Source organism: Littorina saxatilis, linkage group LG9 (genome assembly GCF_037325665.1).
Source record: "Littorina saxatilis isolate snail1 linkage group LG9, US_GU_Lsax_2.0, whole genome shotgun sequence".
NCBI classification, from domain to species: Eukaryota; Metazoa; Mollusca; class Gastropoda; order Littorinimorpha; family Littorinidae; genus Littorina; species Littorina saxatilis.
In genome coordinates, this window is record NC_090253.1 from 14,389,327 (window position 1) to 14,410,858 (window position 21,532).

Consider the following 21,532-nt stretch of genomic DNA (forward strand, 5'->3'; position numbering starts at 1 on the left):
ATCTATATGCGAACACAAACAAACAAACAAACACATGGACCGAATCCTATACACACCCCTATACCGGGGGTGTAATAATACCAGACCGCTGAGTCAAGCAAGTGCACCCTAAAACGCCCGTTTAGTATTCGCCTTCCAAACACACACAATAATTCTGCAGAAAGAGAGAGAGAGAGAGAGAGAGAGAGAGAGAGAGAGAGAGAGAGAGAGAGAGAGAGAGAGAGAGAGAGAGAGAGAGAGAGAGAGAAAGAGAGAGAGAGAGAGAGACAAAGAGAGAGAGAGAGAGAGAGAGACAAAGAGAGAGAGAGAGAGAGAGAGAGAGAGGGAGAGAGAGAAAAAGAGAAAAAGAGAGAGAAAGAGAAAGAGAGAGAGAGAGAGAGAGAGAGAGAGAGAGAGAGAGAGAGCGAGAGAGAGAGAGCGAGAGAGAGAGAGAGAGAGGATTTTTCAAATGCAAATTTGTAAGGTACCAAGCTGAAATGCAATCCCATAGTCCGGACCAAGTCAAAGATTATGTAACAAAAATGTCAAACAAATTGATGAAAAACTGTAGCCGTGAGAATGCCGCCTCAACTTTTGCAAACGGTCAAATATGTTGTCCTCATATAGCCTAATCCAAAATCGGCGAAAAGGCGAAAAGTGTTTCAAACAAATGCTCTCAAAAATGTCTGTACCAATTGCAAGTTTCATCACAATCTGTCCAGTAGTTATTGAGAAAAGTTTTTCACACACACACACACACGCATACATCGGGAGACAAACCTCGCTCCCCGCTCTTGTTAAGACATTCAGTCAAACTGAATGTAATAGAAGAAAAAAAAATCCCCTTTCAGAACAAAAGATTTCGGGGAGAGAAAAAAACCACATTCAGGGTAGCTGATTAGTGTAATTTCCTTCGGCCTGAAAACGATTTACCGACCAATCAGAATCCTCCAGTTGTATGCTGCGAGTCAGCGGTAGTGAGAAAATTGTTACTCTGGGCCGGGGATATCCTTGGCATTCGATGTCATTAATCCAACAAATAAGCCCACAAATTTGTGGGGCACATTTCCAGTTTGTGGACCACAAAAATAAGCCCACAAATTTGTGGGACACATTTCCAGTTTGTGGACCACAAAATGAAGGCCAAAACAAAATGTGGGGCACAAAATGTGCGCCATAAAAATAAAGGCAAATAAAAGTAGCCCTTAAATAAAATATGAAGCAAGTTTTTGTGGACCATAAAATTCGATTGATCACTTTCCCGAGAAGTCGGTTTTAAGACACAATAAAACGCTCTTCCTTAGTGGAGTACATGAATAGTATTGATGACAAAAAACATGGCGGCCGTCGTGACTGATATTATTGAAAACAATCTAATATTTGGCAGTTCAACACGTCCACCAGAGAAATATACCGACAAAGAAGTTGAAACACCGACTGCCCTTCTGAAAGAATTCAATCGGGATGTGAATGATACAGCTGATTTTGGACACGGTCTGCCTTGAATGGGGAGGTTGGCGATGAATCGCACTGTTCTACACTACTCTCACTGATTTTCAATCATCGGTTTGGATCAACAAGCAGGTAAGTTATTGTTTTTAAAATCCAAGACATGACCATAGTAAACGTGGCCTTTGTAGAACTGAGTAAGATTCATCTGTTGTGTATGTGTGTGTTAATGAGTAACTGGATGTGACTGTGAGTGTGAGTCACAGAGTGTGTGCTTGTTCTGTTCTTTTTTTTACTCAAGTTTAGAAAATGCTTGATCTTTAATCTGTATGCACATAATCAAATGCTGCTGTATCAGTGTATGAACTATGGTTGTAAAAGAATAAACAAAACAATTACTGAATTAGTGAGTGATTTTGCTCTGAATCGTCTGATAGTGAAGTTGAAATATAGTACTTATTTCATGATAATATTGTTATGGTTGTTTTCAGGCCTCCCGAGAAACCAGAGATGATGTGCATCATTCATACAGCTCCTGTCTTCCAGTTCCAACAGTTTACCTTTAAACATGGATGCATACATGTACTGGAGAGATATCAGGATGACTTGGCGTGGTGCTTTACATTACAGACTACTCCTGAAGAGTAAGTTACACATTTCTTTACCACTTACAGCTTTTGCTTGTCAAATCTGTATGGTAAAATATATGTAACATTGGGTATTGGTGATGGTAGTCTGAAGCTATAAACATGTACTGATGTAGATCATTCAGCAGTCTTTTGTTCTTTGTAAATTGAATAACAAGTACTTTGTAGATGAAATTATTCATACATGTATTTGAAGATGCATAGTAATACTGTGCATGGTAATTGGTATGATGTACTTTATATACATAATGGTACAAATATCTTTATTTTCTCTCTCCTTCCCATCTTAAAGTTTGTTGCAACCCTATACTCATAAATAAAGTGTTTGTATGAACATTGAACTATTGTGATGCAAGAAAGTAAAACATGAAATAGCTAGAATGAAAGATTTACTCATTACTGGAATTATTTTAAATACAGTCAGTCCTTTCCTTGGTTCACAATCACAGATCTGGCAAGTTGGTTTTTTATTGGTTTTTTTTTTTTACATGGAATAAGAGTTACAATGTAAATTGTAATACCGCCTGTGTACTTGGATACCTACTTCTACATCCAACACCCTGACTGCCCCTGCGCAGAGTTAGAATTTTCTGAATGAATTCACATCACATTTCTCAACAAAACTGTAAGGTGTCAACGCTAAATAGGGAATGTGTGTGGGATGAAGGCTCATGCTGAATTTAAAAAAAATAGTAACTTTCCATCACATTCCAGAAAAGCCGCTCACATCAGCAGCATAACAAGATATCATGTCGTTAGAAAGGTTCTTGTGAGGAAGTCTTTTTAATTTTAAGATGAAAGATTATCTTTTTAATTTTAATGATGAAAGTATATATCTATTATATCCATGAAATAAATGGTTTTCACAGGAAGAAATGATGGCACCTGTAATATTACAGAATAAGGTTTACAGTTTAGTTCATAGTTGTCACTGTCAGTATCACCCCCACCATTCTCCATCCCACTGATCTTGTGAAGAACAAGTATTACCTCCTACCTACCTTCCCGCACCCCACACCCTCTTCTCGATACCCAAAACATATCCCCATCAGTGCACAGCAAAGTCTGGATGTGCTCAGTAATACATTTTCTGTATTTTCCAGGAAGTGAGGTGCCGAGATATGATGTGCAGGCAGCTTGCAGAGTAGTGCCTGGCTTTGCTGAGGATGATGATCAGATTCAGTCCATTATGTGCTGACGGAGCTACCAGAACTGCTTTAATATAGTCCATCTGAATATGCTGACACTTACAGAGGTTTTCTGTTGCCTTTGTGGTGAAATGAACATGTAACACATTAACAATAACATTCTACACAAATAATGTGTGGTGCGATGTGGATCAAAGGGTACATTTTGACTTATAAATGTAAGTTGTCAATTCAACTAAATACAGGTAGTGTTTGGTATGCAGATATTTTCTTACAGCAAACAGCGGTTTGTTTGTTTTTACTACATAAAGTGATATTATCTTAGACTTTTATGTTGTTTGAGTGCTTTAAGTTAAGTTGTTCACAGGCAGTATTTTACACACAGGCTTAGCTTTGGGAGATGTGTGTGTGTTTCGGTCAAAGCGTGTTCATGTATAGACTTTGTTTGCAATATTAGAATTTAGATCTTTTAACTGCATTATGCACATGAAATGTGTTAACCCATGAATTTTTCTTCCTTTGAATCCTAGTCAGTACTTTATCTTGTTTAAGATTTTCATTGATTCTGTTTTTGGGTTGTTCTGGTGCATCCTGGATGGTTCAATTCATTCTTATATTGTGCTGAAATGTTGCTTTTGTAATACAGTTTTGGTTGCCAAGATTGTGTCTTTCACTTGGATGTGGTGAACTTATTTTTTAAAGGCCTTCTCTGCCTCATTAAAACACTTCACCTCACTGTGTCAGACCTTCATCAGGCTTTTTGCATGGGATAAGAAAATCCTTCCACCTGGTCACATAGCTAAAGTCAGCACCCTGAATTCTTAGTGTGGTGATGTCTTTTCTTATTAATTTATTTCCCCCAAAAGGTATAAGAGTTTTAAACAAAATTATGTCTTACAGCTACAGTGGAACCCCCCTTTTAAGACCTCCAAAAATCTGAGAAAATCAGGTCTTAAAAAGGAGGGGGTCTTAAAATGGAGGTAAAATTTAAAATTTACAGAGGTTATGAACAGAAAGTCTGAGAAAACAAGGTCTTAAAATGGAGGGGGTCTTAAAAGGGGGGTTCCACTGTATGACTATTGGGGATTATGTGTTTGTAAAGATAGAGCTGAGAATCCTACACCGAATTCTGTGCATAGAAGGCGGCCTGAATCTTGACCCACACTGCTGGCATGACCTTCATAGCTGCATTCAACGCTTTACTTTTACCCTGGTAACTTTACGGTTGCTCTCTCTGGATTGAGCATTTTTTATTTCAACCAAGGGGAAAAATTAAATGCCTCTGTAGAGATTCGAACCTAGGACCTAGATTTTCAGGCAGATGTCCTAACCACTACGGTAGTTTTTTTTATTGTAAGATGGATATATATATGTCTAGCGGATGCAGCTACATGTACAAATGTGCCAAATTAGAACTTGCATTCTCAGCCTATAATCTCTGGCCATTCATGCGAGTCGAGTACTAAATATTGTGAATGCATGTGAGACTGCCTTGTTTTACTCTTGTGAAATGTGTGAACTCACTTTGTTTACATCTTTGTGTTAATAAATGCAGTTTATCAGTTACCTCTGTTTGTTTCTTCTGCAAGTATGTCAAATTGCCCACACACACCCTCATGCGCACACACACACACACAAAATCAGATCTCAAGTGTAAGTATTCTTTTTGCAGTTTTATTTTAATGCCCATAATCAGTCAAACAAATATATCATCACACTTCGTCACTTGCACCTAAGCTTAAAAGTAGCAGTCCTGCATACATATGTAATGTGTAAATGTTTCAGGTCACCATCTGTCCTGGCTTGAACATGCAATAAGAACACCTCTACACAAACACATGTACAGTCAACCGGCTAGCTGCTTCCCTGAAAGGCATATTTTTCTATGAATTAATCGATTTTCCGCAGACAGCAGCCAGGTAGTGGATCTTTAGTATATGTCCAAGCAGACGGTTGATCTTAGTACAACACATCAAGGAAATATTTTTTAAAAACAGATCCAACATCTAATCTTCCAAAGTTCATAATCAATAAAGAAGAAAGGTATGTTACTGGAACCCTTTATTTATGATTTAAGGCAATGTGCGGCAGTAAAATTACCAAACTTAAACTTGAAGAATACAGTCAAGGAATAACTTAGTTTTCTGGGTAGTTATTGAAGTGACTTATTAAAATGAATGAAAACATTGTGGATGGATATTGACGGCTGTTGCGATGAAAACTGGCATTTACAGCGTCAAATGGGATTTCTAGAAAACGGCTTTACAGCAACATCATACATTAGAAATGCATAATATTTGGCACAATGATACACATGTAGGTCTACAATCATATAGAACGTGATTTTTTGTTTGTTTAAACAACTACAGTTGAATTTAAATTAATCATTGTAATGAATCTTTCTTTCTTTATTTGGTGTTTAACGTCGTTTTCAACCATTCAAGGTTATATCGCGACGGGGAAAAGGGGGAGATGGGATAGGGGAAAGGGGGGAGATGGGATAGAGCCACTTGTTAATTGTTTCTTGTTCACAAAAGCACCAATCAAAAAATTGCTCCAGGGGCTTGCAACGTAGTACAATATATGACCTTACTGGGAGAATGCAAGTTTCCAGTACAAAAAACTTAACATTTCTTACATACTGCTTGACTAAAATCTTTACAAACATTGACTATATTCTATACAAGAAACACTTAACAAGGGTAAAAGGAGAAACAGAACCGTTAGTCGCCTCTTACGACATGCTGGGTAGCATCAGGTAAATTCTTTCTCGTCCCAACCAATATGGGACTCCCCCTAACCCGCGGGGGGTATTGTAATGAATATGCAGTGAGAAATTCGTTCATTCTTATGACAAAAGATATCAAAATTCAACTGTAGTCTGTTGTAAAAAAATCGTTCAATATGATTGTTGATACGATACATGTGCATCTTTGTGCCAAATATTAGGAATTTCTGATGTATTATGTCGCTGTTAAACTGTTTCCTAGAAATCCAATGTAACGACTGTTTCCATAGCAACGGCACTCTATGTCGATCAGTATTCACAATCCTCCGAAAGCGGCGTATGGCTGCCTAAATGGCGGGGTAAAAACGGTCATACAGGTAAAAATCCACTCGTACAAAAACATGAGTGTACGTGGGAGTTTCAGCCCACAAACACAGAAGAAGAAGAAGAAGTATTCACAATTGTTCTATTTATTTTTATGTCACTTCCCAGAAAACCAGGTTATTCCATGTATTCTCCAAATTCAATTTTACTGCCGCACATTTCCTTAACAAAATGTAAGATTTACTGTACTTTGACCGAGCAATTTTTGTAAGTGGACAGGCCTTAGTTTTATTTCGGTGGCATAATTCAATGCGCTTCGTCAAAATGTCTTGAACTGAAACCAAAAGCAGATGCAAGACTTATGGTCAGTTGGAGTTGTCTCCCGTACTCCTAACTTTAATGTGCTGCAGACAGGTGTGCCCAAACAGCCCATATCACAAACGGTTTGGAATTCCCGAAAACACAAGATCCGCACTGCACAACTTCAGTGCACAAATACGCGAGAGTGCTCGGTCGCTTTTTGAAAATGTGTATCTTGAGAGAAAAATATAGAATAGTGCGCTGTCCGAAGGAATAGAGTTCTTATAGGACAATGACAGCGCTCAGTTCAAAAAGATAGGACATGATCACATCTGACCGCCATGCGGCTATGTGAATCAGACATCTGAGCCTTTCAATCCGTCTATGTCGGACGCCTGACGACATCCCCGAGGCTTTTAAATGAAATAAGACCATACGGGCACTAATAGTTGCATACCAAAAATGAACTGCCTCAAGGCTCTCTATGCAGAGTGGTATCTTTTTAAAGAATACATTCAGGTACAGCTTCTTCGAAAGAAAAAATAAATTCACCGCAACCACCAAAACATCTACCTCACTACAGAAAGCAGTCAAAGTGTTGATTTTTGGTCTGTGACCAAGTGGAGGGATGGTCTTATCCCATGTTAAAGGTGAGGACAACTTTTTAAATGAGGCGTAGTGGGCCTTTAAAACATTGACACAAATTTACAATAGCAACAAGTTGTAAAGCTCAGTACAACCAATACTGAGTGGACATTTACTGCCGCTGTTGCTGTAGTTTCCCCATCGATCACAGCTGGACCTGGATAGCACTGCTTTTCATCCACATTCACTGGCCAGGTCTTCGTCATCTTCTGTCCCTACTGACAAATGAATGACAAAGGAACTGATCTTAAATTCAAACACAATGACAAGAACAAGTTTTAAGTATGAGTAAGGAGTAAATTGTGTTTGTAACTGACACACACACACACACACACTAAACCCACATAAATGCCAAGAGCGTAAACATTCTAATTCCCTGATAGACAAGTTCCAATGCCTACTTTTTAATATGAAATATAGAAGACACATTCCCTGTCAGCGCTTGCTATCAAATTCAAAAAGCAAAGCAAAGGTCTGTAACATCAATCTGCAGGGCTAGAAAAATCTGCAGGTATTATTACTATTAATGTCTGGCAGCTCTCCTGACTGGCCAGGGAAAATCAAACACACACACACACACACACACACACAAACACACTTCGGTTCTCACACACAAACACACACCAACAGTCAGAATGTAACCAGAACTTGAGACTGAGAGGGAGCATAAAACACAATATGATCATGTAGCAGAACTCTTACCTGAATTGCCATTAGCATGAAATATTTCCCATTTGAGTCTTGACAGCCTCCCGATCATGAAGGAATCAATCTGCTTCTTCCACTGTGCCGGATCGATGCCAACCTGTAATATATAATATTGGCTGAAGTAACATTCCTCTGAGCAACAAATTTAAAACAGTTAGTTGACAGGACAAGTAGTACTAGGAGCTACATGCAGTATGATATTTAGCTATGTGGAGGAACAACAAACACACTGTCCACAGAACCAGATGAATTTACACACTGCACCCTCCCCCATAAAACAACAACAACAAAAAACGACAACAGACGACCAAACCAACATTAACGCTTGATTCTTATGATACTGTGGACAGTGGCATTGATATCTTTCTAGAATATAAAATTTTATAAGTCCTTTTACATTTAGTGAAGTTTTGACTGAATCAGTGAACTGAATCTGTTCACATAGACTGATAGAGTGACAGACATACAATGTAGACAAGTTGATGTGTGCATATATATATATATACATGCATATTACATAACATGTATATATATATATATATGTATGTATAACATGTATGCATGTGTGTAGAGCACAAAGGAAAAAAATAATAGAACTTGACACACAGTTTCACTGAGAATGAGATATATCCTGACAGTGAGTGAGTGAGTGACTGTTTACAGCAATACATTGTACTTTATTAAACTTAAAGGTACACACTGAAAGTCATGCGCTTCTAGTATTAAAAATGATTCTAATACTGGAGGAACTGCATGATCATCTTACTGGTGAAATAAAGCTAAGAGGTTCGAGCAGTTCTGTGGTTTGGACTCTTAGGTGTTCATTATTTTATTATTATCCCTGAACATGAATTATAAAAATAAAATGAAAACACTCTTCCAGTCTTGCTCACAGTCACACACACACCTCCATATGAGTTATTCTGACCAGAACTTGAGAATGTAAGGGAGGGGAAGGAAAAAACACACTGTACATCATAACACTGACAGTTGTACATAATAAAACCTCTTCGCCTTACTCTTACCTGATTTGCGGCAGTGGCATCAAATATTTTACTTCTGTCAGTGACAGCCTCAAGATCATGCAGCAATCGGTTGGCTTTTTCAGCTGAGAGGAGACCTTGAAGTTGAACATACTAGCTCTAGCTCTCTTCTGATTGATGCCAACCTGCAAGTAAAATAATTGGGAACGGCCGATCAGAAGGTTACCTATTTGAGTATTTCAAGTTAGACTCAATCTTTAAAAACAAAAAGAATTTATAAAATATTATGATCATGCACCTTGAAAAGAGGTTGCAAAAACGTGGTAGTGATAATCTTCTTCTTCAAATTAATGAGAAAATCCCTGTACAGGGCAACTACGTGTTGGTTCAGTGAACGATACCTTGCGCCTGTGGACTGACAGTCACAGTGGCACTGACAGTGACTCGAGTGAGTCGAAATGACACCTGTTGCAACACATACTACCATAAACCCACTCTCAGTTATGAAACGAAACATGGAAACTTACCTCTGGTTAATATGCAAAGGTTCGCCCGTCCCAATTCTCTCGCATTAGCAAACACCATTGCCATTGGAGATTCTGTCCAAACAGATCGCCTTCGACCGCCATTAACTAAAAACCGAAACGCAGTAGGTCTGAAAACCACGCTCAACGTCCAAAATAAGGAGGAAAAAAAAGAGCCCAAAACATTTTTTTGGCCAAAAACACTGTTTAAGCCCCACAAATATTTGTCCTTATTTTTTATGAAGCTTAATTTGTGCCCCTTATTTTATGCTCCACAAATACAGTTTGTGGCCCACAAAACCAAAATGTGCCCCACAAAAATAAGCCCAAAAATTTGTGAGGCACATTTCGCGTTTGTGGCCCACAAAAATAAGCCCAAAACGTGTGGGATTACTGACATCGAATGCCAAGGATACGGGGAACACTCTCTCTCTCTCTCTCTCTCTCTCTCTCTCTCTCTCTCTCTCTCTCTCTCTCTCTCTCTCTCTCTCTCTCTCTTTCCCACATGTCTCTGTCTCTCTCTGCCTCTCCCTTTTTTCTCTCTCTTTTTCTCTTTCTCTCTGCCTGCTTGTCTGTCAGTCTGTCTGTCTGTATCGCTCTCTGTTTCTATCTATATTGTCTGTCAGTCTCTCTGTTTGTCTCCCTTGTGTGTGTGTGTGTGTGTGTGTGTGTGTGTGTGTGTGTGTGTGTGTGTGTGTGTGTGTATGTCGTGTGTGTGTGTGTGTGAGTGTGTGTGTGTGTGTATATGTGTGTGTGTGTTTTTATCTATCTCTCTGTCTATCTGTCTATCTGTCTTTCTATCTATTTATCTATTTATCTATCTCCCCATCTGCCCCCCCCCCCCCTCTCTAAATGTAACCCACACTTCTCCACTGAAATTCGAGGTCCTTTAATGGACCTAAATGACAGGGAAAACCCGGTTCAGCCTGAAAATTGGGAGTAAATCTGATCAGGCGTCTTATTTTTTCTCAACAACCGTGCAAAGACGGCAGCTGTCTGGGTTCAGGTTTGTAGGCTATAGGGGAGTTGGGCCTAGAATGGGCATCCTTAATTTCGGGGTATTTTGGTTCCACACCTTCACAGTTTTAAATCAGAAGTAATCGGACGATTAAGAAGTATCTCGAGAATCGGCCCGTGTCATTAATTATACAAATCAGTGTAAGTTAATTTATTGTTATAACATGGGGTTACTGAGGGCACAATGTTCCTGTATCAATTAAGACACCTCTGGTTAAGCGTTTGTAACACACACATTGCAGTATTTCAGCGAGTGAACTCAACCATTAGACACATTTTTACCGAAACCCTGGGTAAGAATATAACGAAACCTCATATTCAAGAGAAAGCTCAACAAAAAATAAAAATCTACTCAAACTATCACCGTGCAAAAGTCGAGAAATCACGCGTTGTGTGTGCCAGGTAGACGTAAGATGATACCAGGTATCTGCAAGATGACCCTTTGGCATACCTGCATGGTACACACTGCAACACCAAGCCCTGTCCATTCCAAAACCAAGAAAGTCCGGTCGTAAATAAAATCGTCAAAATAACATATGCCTTAGGGGCGGGGATGTAGCTCAGTCGGTAGCGCGCTGGATTTGTATCCAGTTGGCCGCTGTCAGCGTGAGTTCGTCCCCACGTTCGGCGAGAGATTTATTTCTCAGAGTCAACTTTGTGTGCAGACTCTCCTCGGTGTCCGAACACCCCCGTGTGTACACGCAAGCACAAGACCAAGTGCGCACAAAAAAGATCCTGTAATCCATGTCAGAGTTCGGTGGGTTATAGAAACACGAAAATACCCAGCATGCTTCCTCCGAAAGCGGCGTATGGCTGCCTAAATGGCGGGGTAAAAACGGTCATACACGTAAAAGCCGTGGGAGTTTCAGCCCGTGAACGAACAAACAAACATATGCCTTAAGCAAAGGTTGCGAAATGTTGGAATTTTACACGAAGGAGCCGTCGGGTATCGTAAAACAATTAGTAGATCAAAACAGATTGAATAGTGGCCGAATACTGGCAAAATAGTTGCTTTCTGGCTAAGAAAATCAATGTTGTAGGCAGATAAAGGACTAATTTTGTTGGGCCATGGATGTCTCTGAATAGTTGTGAGAAAAAAAATCTATTTTGTAGGCAGATAAAAGACTTCTTTTTAAGGCCATGGAAGCCTCTAAATATTTGTAAAATAATACCCTAAAAGCTTTCATTGAAGAAGAAACTGGAACAGATAAGTAAAAGTTGCACGTGCAAGCCAGCAGCGCTGCCGTATATCTGCCACACAGCACTAGAGCATTGGCCAAAAGGGCAAAGTGGCAGACAGATCCATCCATCGATCTCTCCATCTACTGCAGCATCGTGATGCAACGCTGCAGCAGCAGCTGGCTAATGAGGATTGATCCCTGGTAGTGCGAAAGCCATTGGGCGCTAGGGCAAACTACAGACCCCCATCACCCACCTTCCCCTGAAAAAAAATCAAAATCCCCGCCGCCCCCCCCCCCCCCCCCCCCCCCGCCAAAAAAAAAGAAAAGAAAGATAATCAATATTATTCCACCTAATACATGAGAAGTGAATGCTAAATTGTACGCGAGACAGTGGCAACATGTCTTGTCTAGAAATATAAGGGTAGCCATCCTCATGCCCACTTTAACAATGTTCCATTTATTTCACATAAAACTTCAGCTTTGTTTGAAATATTACTTGACGTAAATTGATTATTTTTCGTTCTTACTTTTTGAAAATTACAATATACACTGCACATATCCATACGATTCTTGTGGAATATTTCCGAATGCTTTTGCCCCTTTCTCTTTTCTAGTTTTAAATCAGATATTTTTAGCAGCAACTTGCATTTGGTGCTCATTGTCCACAAGAAGTTAAGACCAAAAGTTAATAAACATGTTCTAATCAACGACTGCAATTTTCATACAGACCACGGAGAGATTTTTATGCTGAAAAAATCATTAGTAGTAATGTTATGTCATTAAAGCGCAGGCATGAAATGGAAAGGGTGTCTGGCTCGATGACTCAGCATTGTATTATCGATGGCTCTGTGGCCACAGGTCTTGAATCACCGATCGTTAGCACTATCATGCGCCTGTAGAATTTCTTCTCCAGGCGTTCCTTCTTCACCAAATGCAAAAATAAATAAACAAATGATAGATTAATTAATAACAAAAAATTAAAATTATAAAATAAAAACAGGCTTTGGATGGTGTGACAAATTCAATTAAACCTATCTTCGTTAGTGAGTTCAAAACACAACATTCGTGTCAAGAAGCAGGGCTGAAGTAAAAATACGTGCGGAGATAAAAATCAAAACTTGACTAAATGTAAAAAATGAAAGAAAAAAAGTGTTTTGAGAGCTGGATGGGTGGAGGAAGGGGTGTTTTCTGCATGCGTCACGGTTAGTTTTATTGTCTCCCTTTTTTTCAAGTTAGAATAGGCGCTCATGACTTTGGCATTGGATTATTTTAACTCGAGCCCGGAAATACTGCAATGCCAGGTCAACCTCGAATGGTGAGCGTCAGCAAACACACAATTGCTCTCGCGTCGCTTTTAATGCGATTTCAACGAAGATAATTGCCGTTTTTTACATTTCGACGGCGAAATGCTGAATCGGAGACGGACACCTCAATTGCAAACGACCAAAACATCTGCTGAGGTGTGGGCGAAGGCGGGTATAAAACTGGTTCTAGCGTGCTTCCCGATTGCCTGACTAACGTTACGCACTCAGGGTGGCCAGTCGGAGAAAATCAATACCATTTCCACGTTGGACTCGATCAAGGAATCGAGGAGTGGGTTAGGGGATGGGTACAGAATTGGCCGGGAGGGGGTGGCAGAGGGGGGGGGGGGGGAAGAGTGGGTTTGAGGGCGGGGAGTCGAGGAGGAGGAGGGTGTTTGTGGTGGGGGGGGGGGGTGGCGAGGAGGTGGAGTGGAGGCCGAGGGAGAGGGAGGAGGGGGGGGGGGAGGATGTAAGCCGCTCCAAAGGAGACAGGGTAGAAATGACCATAACCTATGGTGTTCAGATGAGTCTGATAGTAAAAAAAAAAAAAAAAAGGAGATGGATGTAGCCAAGTGCTGTGCCCCGTCTCTTTGTGTGTATTATCTCCTGCCCGACCCAGTTGCCTCCCCTGTCTATAGCTATTCCCTGTGTGTGTGTGTGCTAGTCACATTGGGTTTACATTTAAATAATGCCCTTTGTGCTAAGAAATCCCTAACTTGAAATGATGAGATGCAGCAGCGTAACCTCTAACCATCAGTGCCTAAGGAGTGACTAAATAATACCTGGTTGTCTTTGTGCATTGTACTTTATTGTGTGTTTACTATCGTAGGGTAGACCCCGACCGGATGCATTTCTAATCTCTTATCTCAGATTTAGGTGGTCGTTATGTAATGTGTCGCCAGACTGTCTGGGTATCGTTGGACGGCGGTTTGTCAAGTGGGTGTCATTTCTTTTGACAGGGTACAATCATTGAAGATGTCAGGTAGCCTGAAGGTTCTTGTCCCTTACCCCCCCCCCCTCTTCTTTGTAACTGGTTGTAATCTAATGAGTTTTATCCGGTGTCACGGCAAACAGGCCCCTTCTTCCCCCTTCAGCTAGTGTAACTACTTGTAATATTTCCGGTGCTTGACACCCGACCGACACGGCTTCATGCCTCGGTAACGATCCCTTCCATTGGGCAGGAATCTTAAGACGACACCCCCCGTTGTCTGACACCGGGTATCTTTCCTATTGGCTATTGGGAATCGGGTTGACCAGCCTTTAAAAGGGAGAGCATTAGGCTATATCAGCAGACGCGTTTAGTGAGACCGATCATCGATGTGAGCTGTGTGCTGCTCATATGTTGTTGTCGTGAAAGTGTCGGACCTCTGCCCAAATTTATCGCGACTTGTGAATTCGTGCCCTTGTGTTTCGCGACTATCGTCAGCAGCAGTTTTGTGTTTAGGTTCCAAGTGTGCTCACTGAGGAGAATCTGTAAGTAACTAAATGCTTTATTCATTCCTTATGCTGTATTCATTCCTTATGCTGTATTCTTTCCTTATGCTCTATTCTTATGTTTCATTTGATGCTATGATGTTTGCATATATGTACATTTTGACGCTGATTTGGTCCCGGGCGATGTCCGACCGGTCTCGCGTCAGAGTTGATGACGCCATTTTGATCTAGCGGAGAGATGTGTATTCTAGATCAGTTTCTAATTACTCTCATGATTTGACGCTGAAATTGAGCGTTAATAACTTCTAATATTTGATGACCAGTTATTCTAAAGTTGTTTTAGAGTCTTGTAAATTAAAGACTCGTAAGAATCAAGTAAGGCAGACTCGTTCTCATACGTTTCGTTTTCGCTGAGAAAAAGCCTGTCTCGCAATATTTTATGTCGAGAAGACCCATGTGTATCGTTGCGATCTTTTTCTCATTTTCATCACATATTATTTCTGGAGATCAGTAGAGTCTGAGTAGTAGTCGGTTAAAAGCCAAAGTTAAGCCCCCAGTGCCATTGGCCCGTAAAGCTACCTATTTACGATTTAGGCGCAGAAACCCCTACAATTGATGAACAGGAATTATGGTTAACACATATATTTTGGGTTATGAACTCGATGAAAAGCCTGTCCCACCATATGTTTAAGTCGAGTAGACCTATGTTAGATCTCCTTTTTTTACAAGGACAGTTTAATAACGATGAAGTCCGGTAAGGTAAGTCAAACCTTTTCTCAGATTTCAGTTTTCGATGAGAAGGGATTTGAATACTTTGCTGGACGGAGTTCCGCTTCGTAGCCAGTTTGTTGAGGAACAAAGAAGTTCTCAGTTTTCGCTTCGCTGAGGATCGCTCTTTGTTTCCAGTACTGTAACTGTAACTTTGTAGGCGAAGTGTACAACAATATGACATGCTTTATGACGTTTAGTGATGCGTTACTTTTCATGTGTTTGATCATGTTGCTGCATTTCAAGCCGTATGTCGTTGACGGTTAATTGGCTGATGTAAGATTGTAGTGTCCGCCATTTTGACCGGCGTCCCCCGTGTAATGATGTCAGAGCGCCCCCATTCCCCTAGGTCCGCCCCTGATACACATTACATGGCTTACCTTCCCTGTCTTTTGTCTGGCTTTGTGTGAGCCAGTCATGTTATGTATTCTGTCCTGTGTCACTCTACTGGTTCTACTCTGTTTGTCACATGCATTTTCATACTCTGATATTTTGCTAGTCTTCATTTGTATTACCCTTTTACCTGTACATAATCTTATGAGTTTTGATTATCATTCCTTTGAATTCAGGCATGAGAATGATAGAGCTCTTCTGAGTTAAGATCTCAGACAATAGGAAGATATTGTCTACAGGATGCACAATTTCAACTATTTATTCCCATGTTGCACTTTAAAGGCGCTTGCCTACAGAAGAACTTTGCGACTGATAAAAACCTAACATTTTGTGCAGTTGCATAGGTGCATAGCTGACTTTTAATCTAAAGCGATATGATTTAATCGCGTTTCCCTGTAAAGTAATAGACTGTTGTCTAACGCTTCATTTTGAAGCATGAGAGCTTGCGCTTACCCCATGCCTGAGTTATCTTTCTTATTCTTGTCGTTATTATTCAACTCGATGATTTGTCTTCATGGCGATGAACACGCTTAATAATAACAATTATTTTGCAGTTGCAGTTCATGCAGTTGGTTAATTTATGTAAAGCATTTTCCTATGCAAGGCTTAGGCCTAAGGGAAGATGTTGGTTACTTCCCTTGACATTAGCTGTTGTGGAGTTGTTTAACTCACTGTGGATTCTCTTTTAGAGAATGCTGTGTCTGCAGGATTTTGGCTGTATTGTTACTTGTCTATATTTGTCATGATTATTTTGACAAATGATACATTCATTGATTTATGCTTTGTAATATGTCATGTGTAACTTGGAAGGCATGTTGTTTATAATTGCATTTTCTTTTCTTTTTAGTGCCTTCTTCTTTACACTGCTTTCTGGTTGCTACCAGAATAAGAATAATCCTTTTTTTTTCACTGCTTTCTGGTTACTACCAGAATAATTACTTTTTAAATATTTCTGGTTCACACCAGAAATTATAGTTGCTACCAGAATAAGAATAATCCTTTTTTTTTCACTGCTTTCTGGTTACTACCAGAATAATTACTTTTTAAATATTTCTGGTTCACACCAGAAATTATAGTTGCTACAGAATAATCACCTTTTAATTACACTAAATACATATTTTGTTTCTGATTCTGGTACTGGTAGATATCAGAATTCATAATTGGTATTTCTGGTTAGATGTAAGCATTGCTATTTCTTGTATTAGAGTTCTGTTTATTCTTTCTATTTTATAACTTATAGCATTGTTTCTAGTTGCAACCAAATTTAGCTAAACTGTTGTGGAATATCTATGCTTTAGATAAGCTACCTGAGTGGTTAATTTTAGTTACATTTTGCTTCAATAAAAGATAAGTTAAGATAAGTTAAAGCAACCTCTGTCTTCGGTGTCTTATTTTGTATGCTCCTCTGCCTGTGCTATATATCCTTGTCCTTCCACCCGACATTCCCACATCTGGCGCTGCGAGCAGGATTAGAGGAGCATAGACACCAGTAACTTTAAAATCTTAATAATACCAGAAAGCAGTGTAAAGGTAGACAACAAGATGGCTGACCAAGCTGCCCGCGACGCTGCGCGACAACGCTGGCAGGCTGTGCGCCCACCCAAGCTCCCCCTCTTCACCGGCGACAGCGAGGGCTGTGACCTGGAGGATTTTGCCAGGGAAGCGCGACGCATCATCCACCACTACGCCTTGGAGAACCTGGGAGGAGAGTCCGCCGAGTGGATGATCCAGTCCCTCGAAGGCGCCGCGCGGAGGGAGGTCACCGGTCGTCCGCCTGCTGACACCGCGACGGCGGATCTGGTGCTCGCTGCCCTGCAGGAGAGCTTTGGAGACCACCGGACCAAGTCGGCGATGCTGTCCACCTTCCACAGTCGGCGGCAGGGCAACAATGAGGGGGTCCTCAATTTTGCCCAGACCCTCCATGCCCTGCAGGCGCGGCTCAACACCTTTGCAGCCGACACGGTGACAGACGAGGCACTCCGCGACAGATTCGTAGATGGGCTGCAGCCTCCAGCACTCAGGCGGGACATCCGTCGGTTCATCAGGGAGAGGGAGGCCGCAGATGCAGGCTTCGCCGCTGTCCGCGCAGAGGCTCTGCGGTGGATGAGGGAGGACGCCGACTGCGACGTCCGCTCGGAGCAGGTGACTGCTACACCAGCCCGGAGCTCAGAGGTCGACGAGCTCCGTCACCAAGTAGCTGAGCTGGTGAAGCAGACGGCCGCACTCCGGACGGAGCTGAACCAGCGCCCCGCCTATCCTGAGCCCTCCCAGAACCACCCTTCCCACTTCTCTCTCAACCACCCCTCCCACCAACAGTCCGCGCCCCGACCCCGCTGCTGGCTGTGCAACAAGCAAGGCCATCTTCAGGCCCGCTGCCCGCTGAAACGGCAGATCCTGAACGCACAGTCCCACCCCGACTCCCATGTCCCCTCCCACCAGCAGCGACAGGGAAACTAATTGCCCCCGTTGTCCACAACCAGACAACGGGGGGCGAGGGTTTCCTGCAGGGACTTACTGGGAAGTGTCCCACGACAGAAGTAAGCCTGCAGGGAAAGACTGTTGCTGCACTTATCGACACTGGGAGCGAGGTGTCGACCATCACTGAGGAGTGGCTGACAGCTAATCTTCGCAACACGTCCATTTGCAGCTGTGACTTCCTCACCCTCAGAGCTGCGAATGGACTGGAGATTCCATACGCCGGCGTGGCCTTGGTGGAGGTCACCATCTTTGGCGACAGCTTCAAGGACGTCCCATTCCTAGTGGTGAAGAATTCCCCTGACCCTGGCACCAGAAGCAAGAAGAGGGAAGTGCCTGCGCTCATTGGGATGAACATTCTTCAGCGATTGGCACCTTCCGTGGCTGCTTCCTCCTTGCCGGCTAGTCTGCAGGTAGCTGTCCAGGAAGCCAGGCTCCAACAACGGCACACAGGAGGTCTGGCTAAGGTTGCTGGACCAACATTGATCCCAGCAGGCTCGGTAGCTACGGTGCGGATCACTGGACCACAGCAGTCAAGTCTACTGATTGCGTCCCCACTGTCTACGCCCCTCCCTGGTGGTTTGCTGCTGGTCCCCACTCTTGTCAGTCAAGGCTCAGCCAGGTTTGTGAGAGTAGCCAACCTCTCTGCTGTAGACTGCACCCTTAGACCAAGGACAGCTGTAGCGGGTTTGGAGAGGATTGAGACAGTGGAGAGCGATGAGGGATTCAAGTTTGACGTGTCGTCGCAGAGCATCACGGTTAGCACACAGGAGACCACGACTTCCCCTTCACCGCCCCCAGTCCCCACTCCCAACTTTGACGGCACCAGGAGACAGAGGGAGAAACTTCAGGAACTGCTGAACAAGTTTGCGCACGGGTTTGTGCAGAGCGAGACTGACCTGGGATACGCTGACAGGGTGACCCATCGCATCCCCACCACTGACGATGCCCCTGTCGCCCAGCCATACCGCAGCATCCCACCTTGCCACCTACAGGAGGTGAAAGATCACCTTAAGGGCTTGTTGGCTCAGAACGTGATCCAAGAGAGCTACAGCCCTTATGCAGCTCCTGTAGTGCTGGTGAGGAAGAAGGATAGCAGTCTCCGTCTCTGTGTGGACTACAGACGTCTGAACGCAAAGACAGTTCCTGATGCTTATCTGCTTCCCCGCATCCAGGAATCGCTCGACTCACTGGTTGGTGCCCAGTACTTCTCCACTCTGGATCTGGCGAGTGGGTACCACCAGATTGCCATGGAACCCCAAGACCAGCACAAGACGGCCTTCTGCACTCCATTCGGCCTCTTTGAGTACACAAGGATGCCCATGGGTCTTATCTCCGCTCCAGCCACCTTCCAGAGACTGATGCAGGCAACCATGTCTGACTTTCAGTTCCAGTTTCTGTTGGTGTACCTGGACGACCTATTAGTGTACTCGAAGACATTCGACGAGCACCTGCAGCACCTTGAGCGCCTCCTCCAGCGTATCACCGAGACGGGCCTTAAGCTGAAGCCAGAGAAGTGCCAGTTCCTGCGAAGAGAGGTAGTCTACTTGGGGCACACCATTTCAGCGGACGGTATTAGCTGCGAAGCCGGGAAGATTGAGGCTGTTCAGAACTGGCCACTGCCCAAGACCACCACAGACCTGCGCAGCTTCCTTGGTTTCGCCAGCTACTACAGACGCTTCATCAGTGGATTCTCCAAGCTGGCCGGACCACTGCACGACCTCGTGACAGAAGGCAGCAAAGGAAGCAAGAAGAAGAAGGCAGCCATCCACCACCTGTGGACAGAACGACACCAGACAGCCTTTGAGTCTCTGAAGTCGGCCCTGACAACAGCTCCCGTCTTGGGCTACGCCGTCTATGAGAAGCCGTTCATCCTGGAAACCGATGCCAGTCATGATGGACTCAGTGCTATCCTCTCCCAAGTCCAAGATGGGAAGCAACGCGTCATTGCCTACGCCAGCAGGAGACTCAAGCCCACTGAGAAGAACTGTGCTAACTACAGCAGCTTCAAGCTGGAGCTGCTTGCTCTTAAGTGGGCCGCATGCGACAAGTTCCGCCACTACCTTCTTGGCGCTGAGTTTGAGGTCATAACTGACAACAACCCCCTCACCTACCTGAAGACGGCAAAACTTGGGGCGCTGGAGCAACGCTGGGCCTCTCAACTGGCCCAGTTCAACTTCACATTGCGTTACCGCCCCGGGAAGATTAACCCTGCTGATGCCCTGTCCCGCCTACCCCCTGATTCCCTCCCTGACCAGTCCTCTACCCCTGTCCCCCCAGAGTTGGCCACAGAGCAAGAGATGTGGTGCGAGAGGGCTGCTCTCGATCCAGTGCCAGAGGTGCATGGACAGCCACCACTGCCCCTTGATGTCAGCTTCAAGGCAGCAGAGCCAACCACGGACACCCTTCCCCATCACTCCCCCGAGGACCTCAGGCGATTGCAGGACGAGGACGCCACCATCGGCCCAGTCCTCAGGTCTTGGCCTGAGAAACCCCATGATGTCAGAGACCCCCCGCTGCGGACGCTCCTTCAGCAGCGCAACAAGCTGTTTATGGAGAAAGGGGTCCTCTACCGTCGAGTGGCAGACTCCAAAGGCGGCCACTTCGAGCAGCTGGTGCTGCCAAGCTCCCTGCGACCAGACGTTCTGGTTGCCCTGCATGACAACATGGGCCACCAAGGCTACGATCGGACCATGGAACTCCTCAGACAGCGCGTCTACTGGCCTGGGATGTTCAGCGACGTCAAGGGCTACGTCACAAACTGCCAACGCTGCGTCCTAGGCCGGAAGCCCTTTCTCCACACCACGTCTGGCCACCTCCTCGCCAGTCACCCCCTTGAAGTGGTGGCGATGGACTTCACCAAGCTGGAGACTGCCACAGACGGCAGGGAGAACGTCCTAGTGATCACGGACGTGTTCACCAAATTCTCCCTCGCGGTTCCAACACGCAACCAAGAGGCAGGAACTGTTGCTAAGGTGCTGGTCCAGGAGTGGTTTCAGCGATATGGTGTTCCAGAGAGGCTCCACAGCGACCAAGGCAGAGACTTTGAGGGCAAGGTAGTCCAGGCCCTCTGTGAGATGTATGGTATCAACAAGTCCAGGACAACACCATATCACCCGCGAGGAAACGGACAGTGTGAGCGCTTCAACAGAACTTTTCACGACCTTCTGTGCACACTGTCTGTTGAAAAAAAGGGACGATGGCCAATACACCTGCCTGAGCTGCTCCAGGCCTACAACTCGACGCCGCACGCCTCCACTGGTTTCTCCCCCCACTTCCTGCTCTTTGGACAGGAGCCCCGTCTGCCCATCGACCATCTCCTTGGCCGTGCTGGAGAAGCAACTGCTGGAGCCACTGACTGGGTTCGGCAGCACCGTTTGCGACTCCAAGAAGCCCATGCACGCGCCAAACAGCACTTGAAGAAGTCAGCAGAAGAGAGGCGCCAGCAGACAGACAAGAATGCAGCAGATCACCCCCTCCATGTAGGTGACTACACTTACATCAAGAACCGGACCCTGGGCAGGAGCA

At 43.8% G+C, this 21,532-nt stretch overlaps 2 long non-coding RNA genes across 2 annotated transcripts; one reads left to right on the forward strand and one right to left on the reverse strand.

Annotated features, from left to right (window-relative positions):
- The first annotated feature begins 992 nt into the window (after positions 1 to 992).
- LOC138975349 (uncharacterized) lies at positions 993 to 5,209 on the forward strand. The gene is made up of 3 exons (XR_011458622.1): positions 993 to 1,563; positions 1,920 to 2,072; positions 3,179 to 5,209. It is a non-coding gene; the product is annotated as an uncharacterized lncRNA (long non-coding RNA).
- A 459-nt stretch (positions 5,210 to 5,668) lies between these two features.
- Positions 5,669 to 9,849, reverse strand: LOC138975350 (uncharacterized). Its single transcript, XR_011458623.1, has 4 exons — positions 9,439 to 9,849; positions 8,954 to 9,096; positions 7,923 to 8,025; positions 5,669 to 7,438 (listed from the first exon to the last, which is right to left on the reverse strand). It is a non-coding gene; the product is annotated as an uncharacterized lncRNA (long non-coding RNA).
- Between the last annotated feature and the right edge of the window lie 11,683 nt (positions 9,850 to 21,532).